Source organism: Pongo abelii, chromosome 6, assembly GCF_028885655.2.
Source record: "Pongo abelii isolate AG06213 chromosome 6, NHGRI_mPonAbe1-v2.0_pri, whole genome shotgun sequence".
Lineage (NCBI taxonomy): Eukaryota > Metazoa > Chordata > Mammalia > Primates > Hominidae > Pongo > Pongo abelii.
Genome location: NC_071991.2, coordinates 59,923,777 through 59,949,254, shown reverse-complemented (window position 1 = coordinate 59,949,254; position 25,478 = coordinate 59,923,777). Strand labels below are relative to the sequence as shown.

Genomic DNA, 25,478 nt, shown 5'->3' with positions numbered 1-25,478 from the left:
GATCCTGTAAGGCAAGGACAACCTTTTTGGAATGAGAATATTTGCAATGTTGAAGTTAGTAATAATAAATAAGGCTTGGCTGCTACTTTTTTTTTCAAGAGGGACTCCAACCTTCATTAATGGAGCATACAGTCATCTTTTCTTATCTTAGTCTAAAACATGCATGAAAATAAGTTCAGACTACAAATACAGACATAAAAGTATATACACAGAAAAGCAGACCCTCAGTTCTATCAAAAAGCTGGGCTTTCCTTAAGCCTGGATATCACTGCATACTGTGTCCCTCTTTTCTAAATTCATAATGTGCACGGACTATGCTCCACTGCAGTTTTATGCCCACGGAGGAACCAGTGTTAACTTATGGCATACATTTTGTGAGATGTGAAGGTTCTGAGAAGTCCTGCTGTGAAGAAAACTGTTTAATGTAGAATCCAGCATTTTCTAAATTTTATTTTGATGGTGGAATCCCTTTCTTTTTTTGAGACAAAGTCTCACTTTGTTGCCCAGCCTGGAGTGCAGTGGCGCGATCTCGGCTCACTACAACTTCTGCCTCCCGAGTTCAAGTGATTCTCCAGCCTCAGCCTCCCGAGTAGCTGGGATTACAGGCGCCTGCTACCACACCTGGCTAATTTTTGTATTTTTAGTAGAGACAGGGTTTTGCCATGTTGGCCAGGCTGGTCTCAAACTCCTGACCTCAGGTGATTTGCCTGTCTTGGCCTCCCAAAGTGCTGGGATCACAGGCGTGAGCCACTGTGCCGGGTTGTGGAATCCCTTTTTACAGGTAAGATCTGTAAACAACTGGGAAATCTTGGCCTAACGGAGGTATTCATAAACTTGGCCTCTTTTTTTTTGTTTTCAGGGTTTGATTTTCATTGGAAACTTTGTGATGAACTCCTACTCATTCTTCAAGTCGTGGCTCAGATGTTATTTCCTCTGTGAAGATTTCTCCACTTGCCCTAGAATGGATGTGCGGTTTTTCCCTTTTGCTTCCTACTCCTTTAGCACTTTTTTTTTTTTGTGGCAGATCTATGTTAATGTTCAGATCATGAACTAACTTATTTATTTTTACTTTCCTCTTCTAATCTATAATTGTCTTTATTTTAAGGAGTGTATTTTTATTGTCAGTGCCCTACAGAGTGGCTGGGTCATTGTAAGAGCTCAACAAAGATCTGCTGAAGGAATGGATGAATAAGTAGAACCTGGGAGCTTAAGCAGAAAGATTATCTTTCTGGTGTGTTGATGTGTGATTAATGAATGAACCTTTTGAGTTAAGTACTTTCTCCATTATAGTGACTAATTTCCATAGAGTTGATTGGATTGAGATAGACTCTGATGTGAAATGGTTAATCATTTAGTCTGCCAAAAATGCAAGATTGACTGTTACTCAGTCTGTTTTCCCCCTTGTATGAACATAGTACCTATTCATAGTGGAGACCTTTTTTATCTATACTCACTACCAGTCTATAACTCAGAATTTCCTCTTTTTTTTTTTTTTTTTACCTGCTAAGGGAAAAAATTGAATTTATAGACCTTTTTACCTTTCATTAAAAAGCTGGCATTATAGATTTATGGAATTACAGATTTGGCTATATTATGCTTTTAGCCTTTTAATTTATAATACTTAATTTTTTTTCCTGATGTATTCTAGGTTTCAGGCTTCAAATTTTATTGTGGGTTGGGCACATTTTTCTCACTTTTTTTCCTTCCTTCCTTCCTCTCTCCCCACTCCCTCTCTTCCTCTCTCCCCATTCCCTCCCTTCCTTCCTTCATTTTAAAAAACCTTTTAAAAGATGTGCAAGAATGAAGATAATAATCTCCCTCTCTGGCTCTACTACACTGAAGTTCTATGCCCATGCATGATGAATGTTAACACTGTGATATATGGCTTCATGTATTTTGTTGGCATAGATTTGGGGAAATGTAAGGACTCAGGCCAAGATGGAGCTTGGCTAGAAGGCTACATTTATAACATCCTTTTCTACAGTTCTGTGTTCTCTTTTTGAAGATGGTTTATAAACTTATAACCTGGTAAGGATATTAAGAAGAATCAATGTGTCCAAGAAAATTAATTATGTTTATGTCATAGAGACTAGGATGGCAAATTAGGTAGGGATAAGTCAACTCTTTCTGTAGGTTGTCAGAATGTAAAAAATAGGTAGCATACCTCATTAGAAGAGGAAAAGGGAAAAAAAGTTAAGCCAGAAAGGTTGTTAGCTTGGGGTCAGGAACACCCATTATTTCCTCCCCCACAGCAATGAAGTCTACCACTGCAGGGAAGTGACACTCCTGAGTACCCCTGGCACCACGGCAAGGCCTAAAACCAAAGCAAAATGGATGATAGCAGTTGGGGAGGCGAGGGAGGGGAGAAAGAGATCATATGAAGTAATGGGACAAGCACTTGATTTGGAAGTTAGGGAGTCTGCCTTCTAGTTTCTAGCTTCTGGGTAACCTTGAGCAAGTTATTTAGCTTGTAGTTTCTTCCTGCAAAAAATCTGTGGGTTGTGGGATAATCTTTAAGGGCTCTCTCCCTCCAAAAGTCTGTGCTGGTGATGTGAGATAAAGAATTTGAGAGAGCTGGAGAAAAGAGATGTGTGGATATGATTGGTAAAGATCATCCAACTCAGGTGCCCCTGAACTTGTCAGTTGAGAATTGCTAAACTGACAAGCAACTGCCCCTGAATTGCTCAGGGGCAATTCCTGCTTTCTCAAATCCAGGAGACAATTGACTAGCTCTAGAAGTTTCTGTTCATTAGCTGGGGTGGAGCTGAGAATCTGGCTAATAGAGAAAGGAATTGTTATATATAACCCCTGCCAGGAAGCCAATAGATCACAGGCAGTAGATAGAGTCCTTCTTAACCAGTTAAGTCTTGCACCTGCAGGTTCACCCTGGGAAACCATGCATGGAAATGGAGATTGTATCCTGGAACTTTTATCTTTAGATGGGGTAATTTTGACTGAGCACAAATTCCTTGGCTAAGGACCAAGTGTTCCTGGGAGCCAATCCTCTGTAGCAGGGTTTAGCTTTAAGGCTATTTGAAAGCCAAAACAAAGAGAATGAGTTTCACATTCTCAAGCAACTGCTCTGATGCCTGAATTCTGAAAGGTGTTCCAGAAACAGAGCTCACAGACTCTAACCCTTGACCATCAGAGTTCTCCCTGTAGCCCCTTTCAGGGTAAGTGTGGGGATAGTCAGCTGTGGAATGTTAGATGAGTAGAAAACTTTCCAGGGCTGTAGGTTGTTAGTTGATTCCCCAGAAAGCAGTTCTGTGAAGCTATTCTTATTTTTACATATGGCATATCTGAAAAAGGGATTATTTGGTGATTGCAACATTTTTTGTTTTATGTGCCTCTGCAGGCAAGATATGTTTTGTCCTCCATCAAGTCTTTAAAAAATATTTATCCTGGCATCTTCCCATTTTTCTTTCCACATGGAAACTCTCATATTTTTAAGACTAGTTATGAAGTCATTCCTGGGTATGCACATTATATGGAGCTCTTAGAAAAACTTTGAAGGACAATGAATATAAAATGATAGTTTTTTTTTATTAATATGTACCAGACATTACAAGCCATTCTTTTGTTGGGCTCTTCTCGATTAGCGAGCTGTAACAAAGTGTGGCAATTATGCTTTTTCTAGTGGGACAGCATATTGAAAACTATGGAAGATGAGAAAAAAATGAGAATTTGAAAAAGTGTTCTCATGATAGCATCATGAAAGCAATGCTATCTTATAGTTAAATAAAGCACGAACAATAATTTTGGGTTAGGTATGTTCTTCAATTATGCATTTGATTTTGGTAATAGAAGACGAATGCTTTTCAATAACGTTTGGAATTTAAATATACTGTTTCTTTTTCCCACTCTTCATGAGAGCACTTACCAATGCAAAAGTTACCTCTAGCCCATTCTTGTCCATTAAAAATTAAATGCTTTTACAGTAAATTATTAAAAGTGCTAGGTTGGCTGCAAATCATCAAAGGTACCATAAACCATTATGCAAGCAAGCAAGTGAGAAGTCTGATTAAATCTAAGGGATCAGAAGGCATATACATCCCTCGATATCCATCGCAAATTTAAAACTTACAAAAGCTACCATAAAATGCTACATTAAATTACTTTAAAAACTCTTCCAGGATTTTCACAATTCAACAGTGACTTGCCTTTTCAATTAAGTATGAACTAGGAACCTTCTACTACAAAGCACAGATACACCACTATTTAGAAGTTATTTCCACTTTCTCTAAACCTGCAGCAAAATTAACCCCATTTTTCCAAGTAATACAGCTCACTTAATGGAACTGGGGCACTCTAACAGGTTTGCTGAAAAGCTAGTAATTAACAAAGTTCTTGTTTTCCTGCAAAATGTCTTTACTATCATTTGGTTATGATCACAAAGATATGATGGGTCCTGAATGTTGCAACACCATATTGAAAATGTTATAAGTATTTAACTAAGAGATGTTTGAAGAAAAGAAAAGATAATTCATTGTTTTGCTTTAAAGAGACAATGTATACCAAATGTAAAATACCTAGCATAGTGCCTGGCCCATACTAGTCACTCAATAAATGGAGACTTTTATTGTTGTTAACTCAATTTTTCATTGGAAGAACTCAGGTTCCACCAAGACTAACTTGTCTAGTGCTACCTGGATGGTGTGGGCCCCAGGGTGGTTGATTCTGAAGCCGGGAGCCCTAAGCATTACTGGCCTTCTTAGAATCTGACTGTGCAGGTGACCAATTAGCTACTCATGTATGTGTAAAATGGCCTATTGAAGCAAGATATAGGAGAAAGAAAAGTATAATCATGGAGGTAACATTTAGTCAAGTTGCAAAAATTGTGGAGAAGAGGAACAGCAATTGAAGCAAACATTTACAGTTGGGTTCTAGAGCAGGGTCTGCTCCCACGTCTGCTACCCATGGTTTACATCTACCAAGTGGGGTGAGAATGAATAATTCTGTAGTATATCTGGAATTGGTTTGGGTGGCTAATGAATCTGAATGAATAAATGAAAAGCAAACATTTGTGGGTTAAGTGTCAGATGATTTCATCTGTCAGCAATTCTCAAACTTTAGTGTGTATCAGAATCACCTGGAATACCTATTAAAACACAGCTGGAGGTGGTGACCCTAGCATTTCTGCTTCAGTAGGTCTGGAGTGGGATTCAAAAATTTGCACTGCTAACTAGCTGATGGGTGATGCCAGTGCTGCTGGTCCAGGGACCCCACTTTGAGAACCATTGATTTAGGATATCTAATTAATGCCACAACCCTGTGATGTAGGTGTTATTAGCCCCATTTAATAGATGAGAAAATGGATGAGTGGTAAGTTTGGGAAATTTTTCAGAGTGATGGTTTAGACTCTGGTTACAGAGAAGCTGAGAAATTGCTTTCAAAGAATTTCTGAATTTCTCCAATACGTGACAGAAATGTAAGACTACAGCTGTTTATCTCTACTCTCCCGCTACCCTCCAGAAAGATGAATGTCGTCAGAATGAGACAAAAACTTGTTGGTATGTACCCAGCATGGTATGGTTCCAGAAACAACAATGAAAATGGAAATAATTCTTTCAGAGATCCTTGAGCACTTTAGATGGGAGAAGCTGAGGCATGCAATGGTTGAATGACTTCTTTGATTTTATATAGTGTATGAGAGGCAGCATTAGGATATCAGATGTCCTGAAATTCAATGAAATTTTAATTACAAGAGGAAAAATTTAGAGCTTCTGTTTGCCATCTCGATTGCCATCTGCCATGCCTGCTATCAAAAAAGCAAGATAATGAAGTGGAATAGATACCAAATCAGGAATCAGAATTTATTTATTTATCCTATATTTATTGAGTATCTTCCACATGCTAGGCACCGTTCTAGGTGCTGGGGAAAAAGTGGTAAACAAGATAGACAAAATTCTTGTTTTTGCACCCTAAAGGCAGTGAGACAATCAATGAATATGTTAAACAAACAAACAAACAAAAACAAATCCCAGTAAATGTAAGAGAATGATAAATACTATGAAGAAAATTAACACCAGATAATGTTATAGAAGATGATCACAGATTCAGAAATTTAAAAACACAGGTATAATGGTTTACTAAAGATGCAAAAAAGAACTGAGGGAGATTCACCACTAGCCAGAGGCTGGATCTGTCACATCCCAGTTCTTAGCATTTTGATTTTCTGGGTTCTATTTTAGCCATGACTATAACCCAAGATTTCCCCTCCAAACCTCTCCAGAAATTGTTTTGAGATCCTCAGGGAAGAAATGCTCTTGTATTCAGTCTTGTAAGCAAACTACAAAGAGATGATAATATACAGTTGGAAAGTTATGCAGGGATACATTTTGAAAACAGGGGAGATGATTGCATGTCACATGATGCATGTATATGTTTGATGAAAGATTCAGATATGGATTTTAAAGTCAAGGACAACAATCACAGTAATAATTGATTTAAGCAAGAATTACCAAAGGTTGGTCAAGCCAGCACATGTGCACATCTCTTCCCGACTCTGAGTTGAGTGATAACATAGTGGTAGTTTGAAGTCAGCCACGGTAGGAGTATTTAAACCAGGAAGTTGGCAAAGATGACAATGCAGGCCTTTGCAAATTACTGTTCTTTTTTCCCAGATTGAAACTGCCATTGTAAAGATTATAACTGAGGAAATTATGGCAGTGAAAGAGATCAGACTTAACTGACTCCATCTTGCTTCTGACATTTAAGCTATCCTTGCTCATTCCTGGGCATAGGCTGAACTAACTTTGGGAAGGAATTCAGTTTATGGTTTGACTCTAAAACAAAATTAATAATAGCCCTTTCCTGAAAAGACCCACTTCTTGCCTGGGCACCAGTCTGCCTTTGCAGGACTAACAAATTAGCTACAAGATTAGAAATTATGGTTTAGGGGGTATGCAACCTCTGGCTGCAAGAGTCTGAACCTCCCCAAATTACTTCTGGGGATAACATCATTATTGTAAAACCTAAGATCAGTTCTTGAGATATTTTGCAGACCCTGCAATGGATGGATCACCTGACACTGGGAATACCCAGACCGTGGTAATCTGGCTCAACCAGTTCTGCCATCCTACCCAGGAATAGAAGACAGCAGCAAACCTCACTTCGACCCCTATGATTCCATCTCCACCCTGACCAATCAGCACTCCCCACTTCCAAGCCCCTACCCTGATTTGAGTAATAATAAAACTCCCGTCTCCCACACAGCTGGCTCTGCATGAATTACTCTTTCCCCATTGCAATTCCCTCATCTTGATAAATGGGCTCTGTCTAGGGAGCAAGCAAGGCGAACCCATTGGGAGGTTACAAGAGGGCTAGTTGTTGTTGAGAAACCCCTCCATAGGTCTCTTGTGCTTTTACACGTCTTGCTGGGTATGCCAAAAATGTGCCTTGGCTTCTCTCTACCTAGGTAATTTCTCAGGGTTTCATCTGTAGTGAACAACTTTGAAAGATGAGGTGATGTCTCCCTCTGAGACAAAGAACAGGCTTGCTTACTGTTTGCTATAAAAGTGGCAGATTTTTGAAGTTCAGTGTTTTTCTCCCATAACACAGCATGCTGCATATGCAGGCCTGCCATGTAGCTGTCATGGGACATACAAGCAAGGGGAGCCAGTGTAAACATGCTGATGCTCATGATGCTTGCTATGCTGTGAATAACAAAGTCTGTTGTCTCTGACCCCAGAGTCTTGTGTTTTCTGACAGTATCCATGACACAGTAACAGGTTAACTTAGTACCTTAAAAAAGTAGGGTAAAATAAAATTGCAGCCTTGACAGTTTTGGTGATAAGGAAGGAATGCAGATGGGGACTTGGCTTTTTTTTTTTAATTAAAATTTATTTATTTACTTTTGAGACAGAGTCTCGCTCTGTCACCCAGGCTGAAGTGCAGTGGCGTGTTCTCTGCTCACTGCAACCTGTGCCTGCCAAGTTTAAGCAATCCTTCTGCCTCAGCCTCCCGAGTAGCTGGGATACAGGCGTGCACCACCATGCCCAGCTAATTTTTTGTATTTTTAGTAGAGACAGGGTTTCACCATGCTGGCTAGGCTGGTCTTGAACTTCTGACCTCGTGATCCTCCTGCCTCAGCCTCCCAAAGTGCTGGGATTACAGGCATGAGCCACCGCGCCTGGCCCAAGAGACTTGGCTTTCTTGAAAAGGAAGAACAAGGATTCCATAAACCAGGATCAGATAGATGAGAAAACTGCCTGGGATCTGGTAGCAAATGTTCTTGCCCCAAGTAGTTGGGAGGGGGAGGATTGTGCATGTGGAAGGTGGCGGTGGAGGAGGGGTTTCCCACTGTCCTATCTCTTAATAAACATGAGTTGAATTAATGCTTAGAGGCTAAGCTGCAAAAACCAGGACTAAACAAGCCACCTGAATGGTGCTTGATTGTTGCTCATTCTCTCCTCTTGGTGGGCAGTGTCAGGAATGTTATCAGGACAATGGGCGAGCAAGCTCCTTGGCCCAGCTGAAACACAACGTCTCTATGGACATTGAGCCAGGAGTCCTCAAAGCCAAACAACTGATGTTAGCAATGAGGACTTTGCTATTTACATAGAGCTTTCCATGAACCAAAACCATTGGTTTATATGAGCTGAAAACATTGGTTAAGCCATGAGTGGGAGAGTGCTCAGAAGGAAAAGTGAACACAGAACCTTGCTTAGTAGCACTGAGGTGCTGCAGTCATGTCCCTGGTCCTTGCCACAGTTCAACTTTGCCAGTGAGAGATGGGCACTAGGCACAGGGGTCTCCAAAGGCCTTCAGAACAGCATGGTGGAGCTGTAGCCAGGGTGTTTACAGGGCAGAATGAAAGGGGACCCTGAGCCCTGGTGCTTGCTGGATGCCAGGGGTATATGAGGAGGAAGTAGTGCCAGTGCTTGGGCACCAACCTGGGGGGTGAAGGGTCAAAAGAGGTAAAATGAAAAGGCTAACACCATAGCCTTATCCTCCCCGCTGGCATTCAACCGTGCCCTCTCAGCTGGGAAACAGCGTGGTCTAGAGGCTGTTGCTGTAGATCCTGACATGTACTCAGGTCAGCCCCTTGTAGCCTGTGGGATTTGGACACAGTTGGAAGTAGGGAGGGGGAGCTAATGTGGCCTACTGGGTGGAAATTCTGGGCTAATTCAATATCCTGTTGTGGTTTGCACGGCTGAATGCATGATTGTTAATGATATTTTATATGCTTGTACTGTGAATGTCCACAAATATCAGAGGGAATTTTCCTGTTCAGGGATGACCACATGTACTGTCCAGCAAGTCCAACAGAAACAATATATAAACCTGGGGGAGAAAGGGAAATGTCAGCTTTAGTGAAGGATAATGACTGCTGGAGTACTAGGAGAGGCCATTCTTCAGTACTTAGCTCCACTTCTCTCACACAGCCAGCAAGTACTCCTCCCACCCCACTCTTCCCTATTGGCAGCTATTAACCTGCTACTAAGCTCTTGTTTAAACTGAAAATCTTTCCAACAGAAGCCTGTGACTCTCAGGCTGGATATTCCCATTTGGAATGGGTCAAACGGGACTCAACAAAACAAGGAGGGAAGCGCCCAGTGAGCCTGTCTTGTTAAATAGAAATAGTATATTTAAGAGTGCCGCTCTAGTGGCATCTGAGAGGCCACTGAGTTTTACGTGAAACAGTAGCAGTCATCTCTTTGGAAGAAACTTTTATCTACCCCTCCACTGCCTGAAGGAAAGCTGCTGGCTCAATAGGGCCCTTGATTCATCAAGGTTGGTCTGTAACCCTGAGCTCTTTCACTGATGATGGTTTAGCTAAGATGACATCTGATGATGTCCACTGGGTGGCAGCAACCATCCAGCCTCAGTGACAATTCTGTAAGACCAATTGCAGCACAATGGGCTGAATTGAAAGCCACACCCTCACCTTAGACAGTACTCCTAAGGACTATTTCTGACTCTTAGGCTGTTACCAATGGCCTAGCCATGTGGTCTGCCACTTGGAAGACTAACACGGGCAGATAAAGACATTCCTCTCTGCAGCCATGAACTGTATAAACAAATTGTGTCTCCCAAGCAGATAGTCTGGGTCCCTTGTGTTGATGGCATTGTAAGGGCCTGTTGTCTGATGGGAACAATGAGAATTGATCTGTTGATTGAGTGTACAATGCCCAGATGGCTCCTATTGCTGCCTGGTGTCCTCACCTCATCAGAAATGGCAACAGATCCACTATTGCAGACTAGACACTGTAAAGGACCATGTGTTTCTGATGCAGAAGCTTCCACTGTATACCAGACTTGTGACTCCTGCCAAATTTTGGCCTGTTTGTTCTGTGATAAAGTAGGCCACATTGCACAGGACATTACCTCTGTTCCTGGCAAATTGACTATATCAAATCTTTGACCCCCTTTTGAGACTACCATTGTTGTCTCACTGCTTTGACATTTTTCTTTTTAAGGTTATGCTATTGCAGTTTCAGTCCAATCAGATGATTCTAGCCACACCATTGTGCTTTAAAGTGAAATTGTGTCATGCATTAGGCTTTCTGAATCATTTGCAAAGAACATCTAACAGTGAGATAATAGTCAAATACTTAAATGGACATTCCATATTCCTTACTATATCCAGTATTGCTGAGTGCTAGAATGGCATTCTCAAAAACTAACTCAAAAATGTTTCTGACTCTTTGTCCAGTACATTTTCCTGGTCTACATATTCTAGTAAGGCAATTTGGTCACTTGATTTGGCTGTCTCAAGAAAAGGTCATCCTTTTTGGTTACTCCTGAGTAATAATGAGCACAAAAGGAGTACAGAGTTATATAGATCTGTTATGAAAACTTGGGACTCCATTCTGACCAGTCATGGACATGGTATGTCTTTCCTTCCTCTAATAGCAAATCCGGGTCAGCCTGATTGGTACATTTTCCAGGTGGCAGCCTGGGCAAAAGAAACCTGGGACATGACTGGTCCTGGATTATTCTGCTATGTCTGATGCTATCAATGGTTACAAACACACAGTCTGGCACAACATTGTTTCAATCTGACTGATTATAAATTCATATGCTTCTCCTGCTGCCTGAGCAGTGTTAGGTTAAATAACGTATGACTGTAACTACTCAGTGGCACTGCCCGTGTTTTTTATCTCAACATACTTGTGATTGAGATCAAGTTTAACAACAAATATCAAATTGGAGTAACTGGGAAACTTTCAGGTTCTATGTTTGTATGTGGAAGAGAATGGACCATGAATTGTCTCACCATTTGTGCTGGGGGCTCCTTTTTGACCCAACTATTCTCCCTGTAATTATTGGCAATGATATCAAGGACAGATGAATTAACCTCTAATTCAATGAATTCACCTTTAAGTTGATGAATTAACTACCTTCTTTTGTGTGGGTCATTATGGATGACCGACAGGCCTTCAAGAACACTCTAGCTGGCCACCCAAAAATGTCCACATCCTAATCCCCAGAACCTGTGAATAAGAGACATGATAGGGAAAAGGGACTTTGCAGATGTGATTGAGTTAAGGATGTTGATATGGAGAGATTATCCTGGATTATCTGGGTGGGCCCAAGGTAACCACAAGGGTCTTATAAGAGGAAGGCAGAAGGGACAGAAATGTGAGTGAAGATTTAAGAATGGAAGCAGAGGTCAGGGAGGAGAGAAGATGCTTTAAAGATGGAGGAAGATGTAATGAGCCACAGAATATAGGAGGCCTCTAGAAGCTGGAAAAGATAAGGAAACAAATTCTCCCCTAAAGTCCCCAAAACGAATGCAGTCCTGTGGTTCCATTTTACACTTCTGACCACTAGAACCATAAGATAATAAATTTGTGTTGCTTTAAGTCACAAAGTTTGTGGCAATTTGTTACAGCAGTGCTGAGAAATGAATACAGATTTTGGTACCAAGAGTGGGGTGCTGCTGTAACAAATACCTAAAAATGTGAAAGTTGCTTTGGAATAGGTAATAAGTGGATGCTAGAAGAATTTTGAGGAATATAATAGAAGAAGCCTAGATTGTCTTGAATAGATTGCAAGTAAAATATTGATATTAAAGATTTACTTCTGAGGGTTCAGAAGCAATTGGGGAGCACGGTAGAGAAAACCTATGTTTTCTAAGGGAATACCTCAATTACCATAAATAGGCCATTGATAGAAATATGGATGCTAGCATCACTACTGATGGAGGCACAAAAGAAATGAGGAACACCTTATTGAAAACTGCAAGAAAGGTGATCCTTGCTATTTAGTAGCAGAAAGCTTAGTGTTGAAAGCAAATAGTTGAAGATGCAGCCTTGTTTCTTCCTACTGCTTATAGTAAGATGTGAAAGGAAACAGAGGGATTGAAGAAAGAACTGTTAAGCAAAAAGGAACCAGGACTTTATAGTTTGGGAAGTTCTCAGCTAATCCATATTGCAAAAGACACTAAAATGAGGAGATTTACTGTCAAGAAAGTATGTCCTAAAGAGAAAGCCAAGGGTGTGGCTGGACAACCTCTTGCCAGTGCATCAGAGGGGCCAAAAGGCCAGAGTATTCAGTCACACAGAGGGCTCTGTGAAGAGATTAGATGTGATTCATGGGTCCCTTAAGCCATCCAAGAAGAAGCCAGGAATAGAGATGGGATTATGAAAGAAAGGTCTGTAAAGGACCTTCTTGTCTAATGGTATGAATCCCTATGACTTAAACAGGAGACCCATAAAGTTTCTGAGAATGTTATATGAGCAGAAACACTGCCAGCTTGTACTGAGAGAAACAGGGACAACACGAAGTGAAAGAAGGCTATAGAACTTCCAAAATTCTACTGGCAGGAAGCGGGCTAATAAAAGCTGCAAACATGTGAGGCCCTTTAAGAAAAAAGAAACATACCTCTAAGGGCAAAGCCTCAGGCCCAGGGGATCATTCCCTTTCCTTAAAGGCTAATGGAATTTGCCTTGCTGGATTTCAAAATTGTTTGGGAAAAATGACTCCTTCCTTTCCTTTCACTTTCTCTCCCTTTTTCATCTTTATTATGAAGGAAAAAATAGTAACTACAATGGATAAATCTGGCACCTTAACCAAGTAATCAAAGTTAACATTACCAGTAATGGGACAGATGGAAATTTTGTGCCACCTGATAGGAGGCAATGAGAACACAGTATCACTTCTGTGAGATTCCTGTCAAAAATATAATCTGAATCTAATCTTGAGGACAAACCCAAATTGAGAGAGACAAACTCTAAAATAACTGGTCTGTATTCTTCCAGATGTCAAAGTCATAAAAGACAAAGACAAACTGAGAAATTATTCCAGATTAAAGAAAAAAAGGAGACAGTGATCATGCAAGACGTGATCTTAGATTGGATCCTTGAGTAATACATTTTTTCTCTAAAAGATATTATTAAGACAATTGGTCTAATAATGAAATAAGGTCTTTAGCTAACATAATAAGGTGGGTATTAATGTTACTTTTTCAGATTTTAACAACTGTACTATTGTATGTAAAAGCATGTCCTTGTTTTTGATAGAAATACACACTTAAATATTTGTGTCTGTAACTTTCTCGTGAACAGTTCAGGGGAAATACACACACAAATGTATATATATTTACACATACAAACAGAATGATAGACAAATATGGGAAAGCATTAACATCTGGTGAATCTGAATCAAGGAAATATGGAGATTCTTTGTGTGTAATCTCAGATGAAGATTGTTTACTCCCATTTCAGACAGTGCTTCAGTGTGGCACACAGAGTTGTACTGATTAGAGTGAAAGCTAAGCTGTAGTAGCAAAGAGGCCCAACAACACAGTGGCTTAAGAAACAAAGCCCTTAATTCTCATTCTCGAAGCAATCCAGAACTGGTAGGGGGGCCCATTTGCTCTGTGCAGTCACGAGGGCTCCTTCCATCTCATTTCTCTCCATCACCTGGAGCATCATCCTCTTCCACATGGTTGATGCTAGCTTACAGGCCTTATCATGTTCCAGCTCACCAGAAAGGGTAAGAAAATTGTAGAGTACATGTGCCATGGTTGAAGGCCCAGGCCTGGAAGTGTCACACATCATTTCTGACTCATATTCCTGATGGGGAGGTCTTGGTCATATGACCACACCAAGTTGCAGGGAGGGAGTTTGTAGGAAGGGAAGGAGGTGTGAAATGGAGCTGGGCAACTCAATTAATATGGAAGAAGAGTGGAATCAGTTTGGTGGACCACAATAAATCTTTGCCACAAGTAGCCTGTGTAAATCTCTGTCAAAATATCTGCAGTGTAGTTTTATTTATTTATCTTTCCCCACTAGCCTGTGAACCCTGTGAGGACCAAGGACTAAGCTTTCACTTCTGACTCCCCAGTATCTAGCTCACATGTGAACACTCACTATGTTTCTATTGAAAAATGAATGGGGCACTTAAGTGTCTGGGTTGGGGGAGCAGCACAAGGGCAAAGATGAGCATTATTTTCATGACCTAGTTCAGAAAGCAAAGCTGAGCTTATTTATCAAGGGCACTACACACCAAGTTTGTATAAGGCATTTGGTGAAAAGCTTTGCTCTGAAAAGAATGAGTTAATTCAGCCAAAAAGGGTGGGGTGGGTAGCACAATTCAAATGTGACATTCTACAGTTCAGCTCAAAAGAAGCAATTGGCTGATTGTCACCAAGTGACCTCACTTTTCTCTGCAGTTATCAGCATGGGAAGATATAAAACAGGTGAACCTGTGAATGTACACTGGTTTTAAACAGCAGTAGAGGATGTAAAAGTCATTCTGAAGCATATGGGAGGAGCTGCTTCTACAAACCTGATTTCCCAGCTGCACAGTGGGATCAGAGGAGCAGGGCCGGGGACTTTTGTTCCGCAGAGTCCACCCCCACTCCCTATAGAAGGAGAGCTTCCAGGTGGCCTCAGTCAGCAGAACCAAGCAGGGTGCCCCATCCTGGGCTCCTGGAGACAACAACAGATGGCAGATAGGCAAAGCAAATTAATCAAGCCACCAAATGTTCTCGGATTTGGTTTTCAAATTCACTACTAGTTACCCACGGCCACTGTTACTGTGCATCATATTTATTTGACAGCATTGTCCAGTCCTTAGAGTTCTCTCACTGGCTCACGCTAAAGAACATATGCCCTGTATTTCAATTAGCATTTTCCAAAGTTCAAGGGAATTCTGGGGCTGAAAAAAAACCAGTATGCCAGGAGTTCATGTACAAAGGCCATCTGTGGGGCTCATTTCAGTGTTCTGATGTAGCCTAAAAGGCAGAGGCTTGAGCTTAGTCTTTTTGAAATATAGGTTTTAGAAAAGCTTCTTGAACATATTACAACACACTCCATGTGGGATTCTTGTCCATCTCTTTGGAGGAGTTGGTCATGACTTTTAAGATCTCTTCCCATCCTTCCAGCTCTTCCCATCATCCACGTGAGGCCGTAGCTGTGTACAGAGCAGATTAGTGCAGTCTAACCACTCTTCCATCACATAAGCCTTTCAGCAGCGAGTAGGCAGCCAAATGTCAGTGTGGCATGAAACTCCAGAGAAAGCACAGTCTACACAGATAAGGGCCAGCAAAGCACAGGGTGTGGGTTTTGCTCACAGAGCATCTGGATGTGTTGTGCCACTCCTAGAGGATGTTCTTAACATCAAAAGCGACAGCTGAGGAGAAGAACTATCTAGAGGGCAATTTGGTCATAGCATGGAGATGAGGAGAATGGGAGACATCAAGGGATGGAAATGGATGAGGTGGGCACATCCCCAAGAACCATAAAGATGTCCCAGAGACATCTGAAAATACATTTGGAAACAGTGACCTCAAGGCAGTGTGGTGTCCTGTGCTGAGAGTCAGAAGGTCCACGTTCTGGTTCCTTCTCTGCCAGTACCTCCCATCACCTCTCTGGAGCTGTTTCCTTTCTGTGCAGTGTGCTGGGTAGGACTCGCTGGGTGATTCTCAATAGGCCATATTCACATGGTGCAGCTGGTCTAAGCCCAAGTGTCATGAGGATGGAGAGGACACAGAGGATGAGCCCAGGCAGGGCCAGCTCTGGGAACGCTGGCCACCTTTTCAAAGGACATATTCCACATACACTTGGCTGGAAGGACCTTCATCAGAATTTTTTTATTACTACCAGGAGAGTGAAAATCAGGAAAACAATTTCCACGGTATCCATAAATCGGGGCTGATCTTGAGATGAATAATAACAAATTCTTTTGCTTATGTACACTTTTCAGTTCCTAAAGTGCTTTTAAGCTCCACTCTTTGGGGATAAGTGGGGGGATTATTAACCCACTTTAGAAATAAAATTGCATAGAATTTGAGACCTCCTAGCAAATGGTAGAGACAGGATAAACCTAACTGGTGTGATTGAGAAGGCCAAGCCCCTCTTCATCTGCCTCAGAATATGTCCCTCAACTCAGCCAAAGAGTAACAAATACCTACATTAACCTTTTAATATGGATTAGTCATTAAATTAACTGGTTAATCGTCGTCTAATGAATAGCAAAACCTTGGGAAAACCAGGCACAAATCAAATCAATTTGTTAGACAGGAAGGTGAAAGGAATGGCCTAGGTGCTCACACATGCTCGCATGGGCAAGATAAGTCCAGGCTGGCATTCAGGGGGCCCAAGATCAGGATGAGTGCACTGACATAGCCACAGGGCCAGAGTTTGGGAGCAGCAGGTCCAAGCGCAGATGTGCGTTCACGAAGCAGGAGTTTTGACACATTTAGCCCTTTGTGATTTTGTCTGAGGCAGGCCTGCATTCTGGAGTACTGCATTCAGCACAATGAAGAAAAACACAGTGAATACCTGAAAAAGAGATGCTCAAATGCTCAAATGGATACGAATGACTTCAATTATTTATAACACCTCCATATTTCAAGGCTCTACCCCCTGGATTCTGATTGTATAGGTCTGAGGTGCAGCCTAGGAACCAGCATTTCCAAGAACCATGCCAGGTGATTATAATGCAGAGGGTTCATGGATTACAACGAGTAATACTATACTAGTTGTGCATCCATAAGGTAAACGATGGGCAATACTTGAGTGGTATTTAGTTCTTCCCTTACCTGTGGATATTTTGTGCCAATTTGAAGGCCATGGGTGGGCACTTCATGGCATTTCTGTCTGCTGCTATGGAAGAGAGTTCTTCCCGCCCCCATCCTATGCAGAATCTTTAGATTGAGAGGGGTATGGGAGTCTTCCTTCTACATTTCCCAAACAAAGACATAGCTCAAACAACTTGTCACATGAGGTGGTTAGGAGGCTCCCCGGTGCATTTGGAAGGGAGTGAAAGCTACAGAGTATACAGGGAATTGAGCAGGAAGCCACATCTCCAAGGCATCCATTAGAGAATGGAAAGAGCTGGCTAACTTTGAGTTATAGGGTCATAATTCCATCTCAGGATTCTGGCAATAGCATAAACCACTAGAACTCTTCCTTGGTAGTTTATGAACACTTTGCCCTCCCTACCCTCACCCCACCTCCTGCCTTGGAAGATTAATAGTTCTGTAAATTACAGTTGTATTAAAATATATGTATTATATCTTGATATGAGGCTTTCATATGCATATGAAAGCGCCCTCAACTTCCATCTCCCTGGGTGACTTGTCTTGCTTTGTGTACTAATGCAGTTTCAATTTTGAAAAAAAAGGACTTCCAGACTGACAGAAGCTCCACAAAAGGCTGTGGGCTTTGAGTAAGACTATTCTGGGCTGGGAATCAGCAAATGTAAAAGTACAGAGGCAAGAAAAAGATGGACATTGGGGGATGCCCAGGAGAGAAATGTGGCTGAAGTAGAGAACTTGAGTAGGTTGAGACTATGGTGTGTGTGTGTGTGTGTGTTGGTGTGTGTGTTTGTGTGTGAGAGAGAGAGAGAGAGAGAAAGAGAAAGAGAGAGAGAGAGAAAGAGATCCTGAATAATGCATAAGGTATTTGGACTTTGAAGGCAATATACCTTTGAAGATTTCTGGGTAGGGATGTGACATGATGAAAATGATGTCCAGGGTGGACTGGTTGTTCAGGATGGCCCTAGGGATGAGGGGCTTCCTGTAATAGGACCATGAGGGAAACAAGGAGCTTTGTCTTGAGGCTGTATTGCCATATGAGCATTGGTTTTCGATTGCTTAGATTGCATGTATTTGGAGTGGCTCAGCAGGATTTGGTGGGATCAGAATTAGGTGTCTTTACTGCTTTTTTGAAAAAGAGGAGAGATGAACCCATTTTGTCTTTCTGCCTCCTGGTTCTCTATGAAGCTGTGCTTATGCCTAGATTTCTCACTTTGCATATAAACGTGTCATATCCGTATCCTATTTCTGGAACAGAGCCACAGCCAGTGAAAGCCAGGTCTCTCAGTTTCTGGTTCAGGATCTACGATGCCATGTTGTTATCCCTTAAAGTGATTATTCTCTAATTATTTATTGAAATTGTCTTTCCTGAATTCCTTAAATCAGAGTCCAGATCCTCCCCCAGACAGGGGGTCTGGGCCACTGAATAATACAATGAGGGGCTCAGGAAAGCAAAGGGGACGGAAGAAGTAGAGGGGAAGAAATAGAAAGAAGATGAAAGGAAGGAGAAGAGGAAAAGGAGGAAGTAGGACAGAGGGGAGGGAAGAACGAAGAGCAGTTCAAAGATAGAATGGTGGTAAAAGGGCACCAGTCGCTACAAAAATTGCTGCCCTAGAAGCGAGAGGAAGGTGTCTGGGTGTGTAAAAGCAGCCTCTCACTTTCACCACGTGGGGGCAGACTCTACTTACAAGAAAAGCAACAATTTGCAATGGCTTCAGGGTCAAAGTGATCCTCTTGGCACACGGAGGATTCGGTATTGAGCCAATCACTCACTCCCTGAGGTTCTTCCAGTCCCTCAACAGCTAGAGCTCCATCTCTGGGCACAATGTCAGTGTGGATTAAAGAAAAAAAGAAGGCCAACTTTGCTCAAACTTAGATTTTCACGTCATGTGGAGTATAGAATTACAGTTGAACAGATACCACGTAGAACAAAACATTTTGCCGTTTCACCTTATTATTTAAAATATAGAATTGGCCAGGCTTTTATGCAGTCTCTCATTTCTTTATGTCTTTTCCTTTAGTGCAGGGTTATTGCATATACATTATATGTGCATTATTGTTCAAGGAATTTCCAGACGTTGGAAGGCACTCTTCTTAATTTCTTCCAGCTCCTTCTCAGTCTTTGCTTCTGTTATATTTTTAGCCTAAGGTGGTAAAAATGCATGGGAATGTGTATGTTAGTTTCTAAAAAATCAAAAAACAAAAAACAAAAAACAAAAAAACCTCATAAACTCTGAGCCTTTGGGTTAAAGGGATATTTTTATTTGGAGAATGGTTGAAAACAACCAAATTACTGCAGGTAGTTCTGTGGTGCTTAAAAAGCAATCGTTGCAAGTGTCTGATTGCCTCTGAGCACAATGCGACTAGCATAGGGCTAACAGGGCAAAGTGCCAACTGAGATATTAAAGGGGACCGATTTCCTCCAACTCCCCAAGTTGTTAAGTATTATTATCCCTGAAAACAGCATTTCAATGTCCATTTTGTTTTCCTTTTGGTAGATTTTTTTTCTTTTTTGAACCATATAGAACAAGTTAACTCCAGCAAGTATGTATGTTTTCTAAAATAGACTTTCCAAGTAACCAATTAAAAACAGAATCTCTTGAAAATAAAAATATTCTCTTTGGAATGGTGATTGGGCCTCTGAGATAAAGAATCTCATTTGCAAGTTTAAAAGGAATAAGAACTTTCTATTATCTACAGACTAAGTGCTGAGAAAAAGGCAATTTTGCTCTTCCCTATTCCCCCCTAAAAAATTAAAAAATAGAAGGATAGCAAGTTGGACAATTGTGAGAAATTTGGCTCCATCAGTCTCATGCTTTTCAGTGTGTCCAGGTTAACAATAAAACTTAGTTTATGTGAGTATATAAGGTAGTGGTTTCATTCCAATTGTCTGTTTAATCTGGTGGCACAAGAAGTAGCAAAGCTACTGTTTTGTAGCAAGGTCTTGGGGCCTACTCTTTCCTCATCCCTAAGTTTAAGGAGAAGAGCATTACCTCCACTTAAGATTTACATAACTTTTTTATGAAATACCTTTGCGCTAATTTAGTCCACGGCCCCTTTAACACATATAATCCATTACAGTGCTGCAGAGATGATTGCTTCTGGATGTGGTTTCTGTTCTCTCCCTCTGTTTCACAAGCTGTGTGCCAACGTTATGAAGCTCTTGCAAGGAAAAAAAGAGAAAAACTTCTAAAATTATTTCTTGTTCCTAAAAAACAGGAGAAGTGACTGTAAAGAATGATTTACTATCAGTCTCTGCTTTGCAGCGGCGGAAAATTGGGAGAGGATCAAACATCCTCTCCAATTTGGCTACTACCTTCTAGGTTTAGTAGTTTTTTAAAATGAAATCTCTGACAGTCTTTGTAAGGGCTATCAATTTGTACCTTGCAGAAATGCGATTCAAACGTTTCTGGAATCGAGACCTTGGAGGAGGTTTTATAGTAAAGAAATATTAGAGACATCTGAGATTTTCTCTGAAAGTTGATGTGATCTCTTATCTGAAAATCAAAGGCTTTGACCCAAACTTTGAGATCCCCTCTCTCATTTAATTGGTGTTAGCAGGGAAGATTTGATAAATACCGAAGGGGCTGACAAAACTTTGTTTTGCAACTAGTGTAGGGCCAAGACTTTCTCTCTCTTATTTGACTCTATCCCTTGAGAGCCTCATTTGTTTTTAGTACCTAATTTTATTGTTCATTCTTACTAACCTTCCAATCTCAATGCACTTTAAGAAAAAAATAAACCAAAAGTAATTACTTGGAGAACACAAAGCCGTATCTATATATGAGATCAAACATTTCCAACCTTCCCTTGCTATTTACTTCTAAATAACTACTCTTCTTTCTAGTGCTTTCTGCTTGTTTTTGTGACAAACTAACAGCAGGGAATGTCTTCAGGCTAATTATACAGGACCATTATGTGATCCTGCAGGAGGAGGACTAAGGAGAGCTCTATTTCCAGCTTTAGTTTCAGGGGGAAATGAAACCCTAAGGGAAATCAGGCCTAGGCTGACTTCTCAGATTACAGGTAATTCTGGTCTAGGAGTCCCTTGCCCTCCACTAAACAAGAAGGCCCCGGATATTCAGAGGATGACTTCTAGTATCCTTTGGATAAGTGGCTTCAAGTGGTCTTAAAGTTGCTATACAGCCAATGTCTTCCCCTCTTCTCATTCAGAGGGTTTAGCATGAGTGTGAAAAGGATGAGAAACACAAAGACATAGGAAAGAATATAACAGCAGTGACTAAACATCTAGACTTATCTTTTGGGAAACAAAATCTCAGCGTAAAATTTGGTGGTCACATAGAGAATTGTGAAAATTTCTCAGAAGATCTGGTGCCCTGCCCATACTGCAAACCCAGCCCCAAGTATCGACCAAGTCCAGCCTCCTCTCAAGAGCAACACACGTTGGCCTCTAGTGGGAGGATTTCTTTGGCTGCAAGCCACAGACACCCAATCCAGACTTTAAAAGAAATTCCAGGGCTGCTTCTTGCTTCAGGGGTCAAATGCTCTTCTCCAGTCTCTGGCTCTCTCTGCGTCTTACACTTGTATTTGTTTCTGCCTGTTCATCCTTCAGATGGGAAAGCAACATGGCTGCCAGAAGCCTGGGACTTACAATCAACCACCTTGGAGATCCAGCATCCTGGGGAGGAATGTGAGGTCAGGTCTGGGCCATGTGCCCGCCGTGGGGTCAAGGCAGGGTGAGGTTAGCTTCACTCAAGCCACAGGAATGCGCTTTCCACAGGAAAGATAGGTTCTATTACCTACCGTACGAGGAAATGGTTCTGGGCACCCAAAACCAAAAAAAAATGTTCAGTACACAATCCTTATCTATATACATAAAAATACCAGGATCAATACCATATTGCCATTGTCTTGTAGTGTAGGTTTTGTTTCTTAAGGAAACTGCTGTTGGTTTTCCTGCTCCCTGGGGTCCACTGTGAACCTGTACCTTGACTTCTGACCACAGCCTTAGGTTCTGCCTTTGCTCTCATGTGGGACTTCCATCATAGGACACAATGTCCATCTTAACAATATTTTTCAACACCCATGGATTCCTTATGTGTGTGGCCTGATACCTCTTTTGGCTTCATCGTGGGCACTCCCAGGATCCAATAGCTGTCTTTTATAGTAGACAGGGCTCTAGGGGTGACTCCATGCCTAAATGGAGCACTATTCCTCATGCCTGTCCAGATCAGTCCAGTATAATTCAAACACGATGGGACAGATGCGTCTAGGACATCAAACGAGTCCCTTCTTGTCTGCTCTGTCTCAGAGCTGGGGCTGACCAGGTACTGACAGGGAGATGACTCATTACACGGCAAAGAGCACGCCAACTTTGTGCGTGGACTAATCCCTAGCCAACATACTCATTTGCTACCCTGCACAAAGGGCCTGGAGAAACATGAGAGCATGAACTTCTAGATGACAGCATCATGCATATGTGGTGGGTGCACTTTTCCCTCTCATGTGCATGGAAAGTATTAGGAGGGGAAATATTCCCCTCACGACATATTTTACATCACCAGTCATGTTTTCCTGGAAATTGATTTAACTTTTAACACTTCAGAAAATATCTGCTGTAAAATACTTAATAGCCAGAGAGAAAGACTGTATTTCCCATCTTTCAACACCACCAACGTTACAAAATGCCTTTCCCCACTGACTAGTGTAGGTTGTTCCCCGCATCGTAATCTCACCACAGGTCATTCAATCACTTGCTCCTTCATTCATTCACATGCGTTTAAGCTCTTGGGTCTTCGGAACATAGTAAGTGTGCAGTGATGAGTAAGACCCTGTCCTTGCTCTCAAGAAGCTTTCAGCCTAGTCAAAGTCCAGATGAACAAAAACTGAATTCCAATGCAATGGGGCAGATGCATCTAGGATATCAAACAAGAGCTCAGAGGAGACAAGGTTGTAGGGTGGGCTGTGGGGCGGGCCAGGTTTCCATGGGGAGGCAGCCACTGAGGTGAATCCTGTAGAATGATTCATGTAGGTAGAAACATAGACGATGTGTGTTCCAGGAAAAGAAATATTTCAGGAAGGGTATCCCAGGAAAAAGCATGTTGGATGGAACAGGGCTGAACTGTCATGGTGGGTTTGAGGAGTAATGAGGCATAGTAGCACATAAGGTATAGGGCAGAGGAGAAAGGGGAACAGCAGGACATCATCCTGGGATGGTAGGCAGAGGCCAGATCATGCAAGGTTTTTAAAATTATGATAAGAGTTTATATTTTATCCAGAAAGGGGGGGGGGGTGGAATTAAACGATTTAAATAGGAGTCTGTTGTGATTAAATTTGGATTTTAGGAAGATCACCCTGAGATTGGTGGAAATATTGCCTGGAAGGGAGTGAGACTGAGGCAGGAAGACCAGCTGAGAGGCGATGGCAGTCTTCTGGGCCTGGGACAACCAGGGATTGGACCAGGACTGTCAAGGTGGGCTTGGAGGCCAGGGAGCAGAATTAAAATACATTGAGAGATTATACTTTCAGGGATCAATTCTATAGTTTGTTACTAGGGAAGTTTCTCTGAATGCGTACAGACCTGCAGAAGAGCAGCAGAACCCACGAGGAGAAGGCGCAGGGTGATCCTGAGCGTGAAGCTGGCTCGTGGAGTTGCTTTGCTGCTACTGCCACTTGCCACTGATGATCGTTCTTCTCTTCCTTTGGGAGAGGAAGAGGGGGAGAAAGCAGTTGGAGTGGTTCCAGTTAAAAAAAGAAGGAAAAAGGAAAAATAAATAAAATACACTGAAAGTTATCAGAAAATGGCAAAGATTTAGAGTTAATGCTTGGCTTTAGTTTTGGGCGATGCAGAATACAGAAAAGCCACTAAACCAGGCAAGGGGATATTGGCTTAGTAATCATTTTGGAGATATTACTTCAGAGATATTACTTCAAATATTATTACTTTTGAAGTTTTATATCTGTCTAGTTGGAATTGAAGGAGGGACACCCTGGTATCGAGGTCTAGTAAGTGGCTGAAATATGAATCTGGAGCTCAGAAGAGAAGCCTGAGCTAAAGACATAGATTTGGCAGTTGTTTGTCATAGAAAGTAGAGCTAAACTGTAAGGGTGCAGGAAGATATCTCGGGAAGACACACAGAATGAAAAGAGAAAAGGGCCAAGAACAAAGCTCTTGAGCGCATATCCACTTAAAAAAACTTTTTAAGGTAAAATATTCTTATTATAAAAGTAATACAAATGAAAACAAATATTGAGAAAAGACAAAGCTATCTATTTACTGTCCTGCCATCCTACTACAACCACAGTTAGTAATTTGATTTCCTTTGTCATCTTTTTATTCTATGCTGGGTGTGTTATTTCAGTCATGATTACAGCCATTCATACGCTTTTGTATCTTGCAATTTTTATGTAATATAACATTTTCTCATGTTTTAAATAATATTGATTACTAATTTTCAAAGAGTACTTAATGTACCACTCATATATATCCTTTTATTGACTATTTCCTGGACGAGGGGATGGCAAACTATGGCACCACATTTATAAATAGTTTTATTGGGACACAGCCATGCCCATATTGTTTACATATTGTCTGTGGCTGCTTTGTGTTACATACAGCAGTGTTGACAAGTTATGACTGAGACAGTATGGCCTGCAAACCCTAAAATATTTATTTTCTGACCTTTTATAGAAAAAGTTTGCTGATTCCTGACCTAAATTTTTAGGTGGTTTATAATTTGAGCTATTAAAAGTAATGCCACTGGGAACATCTTTGTGTTCCAAGATGCCTTCAAGATCTCCCTTGAGCAGTTATGGCTGAGGGAAGCAGTGAAGCGGGTAGACACCACAGTCTGCAGCCCCTCCCCTTCTAGCTCAGTACAAGGCAGATGAGCTGCAGTTCTAGCATTCACACACAATTGACTTCATGCCAACTTTTACTCTCCATGAGGTCCAGGTAAACTAAGAATGCTATATAAACTTGGATGTCATCTCCTGTACTTCATTCCATCATTTCTAAACACTTAGGGTGGGTGCCCATCCAGCCATCCTTGAAGGGCCCATGAGGGAGCACAGCTGCTGTGGACGCTGCCAGGGCCCAGCCTGCTGCAGCCTGGGGTCAGCTCAGAATCGCCATGTTCCTCCGTGCTGGCTAGTGTAGTGCTTCCAGAACACCTGCTGCTAATGAGAAGCAGGAGGAGCTGCCAGTAGACAGAGAAATCAAGGGCAGATGACAAGGGCAAAGAGTATGAAAGGTCACAGAAATCTGGGGTACGTTTCAATGAGAGAGGAATGGTGAACTGCCCCATGGAGGAGAAAGGTGAGCTGAAGACTGAAGATCTTCCACTGGATTTGTTAATGGAATTTTCTCTGGCACCTTTGCCTGAACAATATTAGCAGAGCTGAGGGGCAGAAGCTTGATTGCAGACAGCTGAAAAGTAAATGAAAGGTGAGAGAGTGAATTTAAAGTATTTGTATTGCTTGTTTAATTCTCAGCTCTCTCTCCTAGATTATAAGCTCAGAGGGA

The 25,478-nt window shown here is 41.5% G+C and overlaps 1 pseudogene; it reads left to right on the top strand.

Moving 5' to 3' along the window:
• The first annotated feature begins 23,466 nt into the window (after positions 1 to 23,466).
• LOC112134540 (small nucleolar RNA U3) lies at positions 23,467 to 23,693 on the top strand (annotated as a pseudogene).
• The last annotated feature ends 1,785 nt before the right edge of the window (positions 23,694 to 25,478 follow it).